The sequence below is a fragment of the Cebus imitator genome, unplaced genomic scaffold, assembly GCF_001604975.1.
Source record: "Cebus imitator isolate Cc_AM_T3 unplaced genomic scaffold, Cebus_imitator-1.0 Scaffold114, whole genome shotgun sequence".
In the NCBI taxonomy this organism is placed as follows: Eukaryota; Metazoa; Chordata; class Mammalia; order Primates; family Cebidae; genus Cebus; species Cebus imitator.
The window spans coordinates 381,881-385,249 of NW_016107429.1; the positions used below are offsets into that span (position 1 = coordinate 381,881).

Genomic DNA, 3,369 nt, shown 5'->3' on the forward strand with positions numbered 1-3,369 from the left:
TTCTTAGTTTATTTGCATTGGGTTAGAACAAGTTCTTTTAATTCCCAGAAGTTTCTTATCATCCACTTTTTAAAGCCAGCTTCTGCTAATGGAACACAGTCTTTCTGAATCAGGTCTTATTCTGTTGCTGATGGGGAACTGTGATCCCCTGTAGAGGGAGAGGCATTCTGATTTTGGGTATTCTTAGCCTTTTAAGGCTGGTTTCTTCCCTTCGTTATAAATTTATCCATCTGTAGTCTTCATAATTACCGTCTTTATAGTTGGGTTTCTGAATGGACGTCCAACTAGTTGATTCCAGGCGCTAGAATCTGAGCAACCCACTATGCTGGCCAAAACAGTGGCTTTAAGATTGATGGTGCTTTTCTGACTCTGCAGCAAGAACCGCCACACCAAGGCAGTGGCAAAACTGCCTCACCGGCCTCAAGAGTCACGCTGGCGACACGTGGGGCTCCTCCGCTGGGAATCTCCTGGTGCATGAGCAACAGAAATTGATCTGAAAGTGTGGCGTCCTCTTGTTCTCTGCTCTTTCAGTGGGAGCTGCAATCCCGAGCTGCTAGTGATCAGCCATCTTGGATCTCTCTCGTCTATTTGTATTTCTTAAGAACAAAGCCATTTTCTCACATAACCATGGTACGGTAATCAAAATGACATTAATATTCACCTAATATTATCACTTATTCTACCAACTTTTTTCATATTTTCCAATGGTCCCATTAATGTCCTTAAGAGAAAAAAAAAAAACAGAATAAACCCTGTATTCAAGAACCCTATATTGCCTTCAGTCTCATGTCTCTTTAATCTCTTTTAATCTGCAAAAATTCAGTCTTTCATTGACTTTACTTACCTTAATATTTTTGGAATAGAATAAGACATTATTTTGCAAAATGTTCCCCAGTGTGGAGCAGTCTGGCATTTCCTCAGGATTACATTACAGTTATGTATTTTTTGGCAAGCATATGACAGAAGTGATGCTATATTCTGTCCCTTGTATTATATTAAGAAGGCTTTGATATTGGTTTGCCTCATTATTAGATAGTAACTTTGATTATTTGAATTAGATTGCTTATGTCAGTGTTCTTCACTGTAGAGCTACTCTTTCTCCTCAGTGTAACCAACTTTATTTGGGGAGTGATACTTGATAAATATGTATATGTTATTATGCATCAAACTTTTATTCATTTCAGCATCCATTGATAAGTTTCGTCTATATTTTAGAAATACTTATCTTTAAACCTTATTGTTTCTTTTACATTATTAATTGACATTAAGTTATAAAAAGTTCTTCCTTAATATATTCAAGCTAACTGATGTTTTGAAAAGCTGAGTCATATTTTTGCTGTGGCTTTACGTTTTCTTTGAAACATTTCTTTATAGGCTGGGTGTATGTCAGTTCAAAAATAAATAAGAAAATAATCTAAAACATTTTATGTATGATTTGGTTATATATTGTTTGCATGAATATGTGCCAAATGTTTTACAAATTCTGGTCTATTAAATATGGCTTCTGATCAAGAACACTGGCCACTGATATTCAAACTACAGTGCTGAAGCACAGTCAATGAACCCATATATTTCAATTAATTCAACAAAAAAGGATCCCAGTTAGAGAAACACAAACTTATTATAAAATTGTTCTGTCAAATGAAATTGGCTCAAGGGCTAGAGATTTATGAAGTGAATTAACTAATCAATTAGTTAATCCAACTATATGTCAGCCCCACATATCTGGGCACCATGAATCATCAAATTCATATTAAGCAACTAATTTGTGAATAAACACAAATATAACACGGACATAATTATCAACTCTGCCAATTTTCCTCAAGTTTTACTAGTTTCTTTTACTTCAATGGGCCATAGTATACTGTGTACAATGATTATTATTTGAATATCAAACTGACACACTTGCTTTGAAACTATAGAGAGTGGTGTACTAGTATTCAAACTTCTATCTCAGTATGTGTCCATGGTATTTTCTCTATTAAATATTTTACACAAATCTGGGTAACATAGTGAGATCCCATCTCTACATAAATACAAATTTAAAATAATGAACTAGGTGTGGTGGTGCATGCCTGTATCCACAGTGACTCAGAAGGCTGAGATAGGAGACTTGCTTGAGCCTGGAAGGTTGAGGCCACAATGAGCCATGATCACACCACTGCACTCCAGCCTGGGAAACAGAGCAAGACCCTGTTTCAATAAATAAACAACAAAAAATATTATACAGCTGTGCCATTGTTATGAGTTAGCACTTAACAATGTATTTGAAAAGTGGAAGATGTTAAGAAATCACATGTACCCAAGCACATGTAAAATGTAATTATCTATATCTTACAGCCCTATCATTTTATATTTATTGAAAATAACATGTGAAAATGTTGATGTGCAACATAGTTTAACTGATCAATAATATTGCATAAGAAATCACTTTGGAGAGTATAATTGAATGTCTTAGCTTTAAAATGCCTTTTAAATTATTTTCTCTAAACTCAGAACATAGCTTTGAAATGCACCTTAAAATTCTTTGTTTCTTTCCCTTTCTCACCAGACACTCCCTTATACCATGCATGCTTATCTAATGATATACTTGTTTAGTATACCAGGCATGGAGCAAATCAGACATGGAGACCCAACTGCAGAACTCTCCCTCACCTGGAGATTACCTCAAAGTAGATAATCTACAACCCAGTTGCAGTCAAGTTGATGCCAACTGGAACTCTGGGTAGACAGTAATTCAAGATAGCCATCAAAAGATGTGAAGACCTACAACCTGCACCATTTTGGCTTTTGAGCTGCAAGTGGCTAGACTTGCATTGGCTTATAATTGAACATTTTGGAAATTAGATGATTCTGACACAACTTACACAATCAAACTTTATAGAATGAGCACTTCAAAAAAATACTAAGAATGACATATTCATAAATTAATTATGACCTGTCATTCTTATTTCTTAGAAATAATTTTAATAGTCCATAAAAATAGGGTTGCTCTAATTTAAATGTGACGGTTTAGATTTTCCAACATATAGATTTTATTTTCTTAAGGTATTGGCATCATGCTACCTGATTTCAAATTATACTACAAGTCCACAGTAAGCAAAACAGCATGGTACTGCTACCAAAACAGAGATATAGACCAATGGAACAGAACAGAGGCCTCAGAAGCAACACTACACATCTACAATCATCTGATCTTGGACAAACCTGACAAAAACAAGCAATAGGGAAAGGATTCCCTGTTTAATAAATGGTGTTGGGAAAACTGGCTAGCAAAGTGCAGGAAGCAGAAACTGGACCCCTTCCTGACACCTTACAATAAAATTAACTCCAGATGGATTAAAGACTTAATCATAAGACCTAACACCA

At 35.3% G+C, this 3,369-nt stretch overlaps 1 long non-coding RNA gene across 1 annotated transcript in view; it reads right to left on the reverse strand.

Annotated features, from left to right (window-relative positions):
- The window catches only part of LOC108311357, a 13,899-nt gene extending 13,178 nt beyond the window's left edge, over window positions 1–721 (reverse strand). The window contains exon 1 of the long non-coding RNA XR_001828151.2: window positions 688–721. This is a non-coding gene — a long non-coding RNA (uncharacterized LOC108311357). The remainder of the gene's footprint in view (window positions 1–687) is intronic.
- Between the last annotated feature and the right edge of the window lie 2,648 nt (window positions 722–3,369).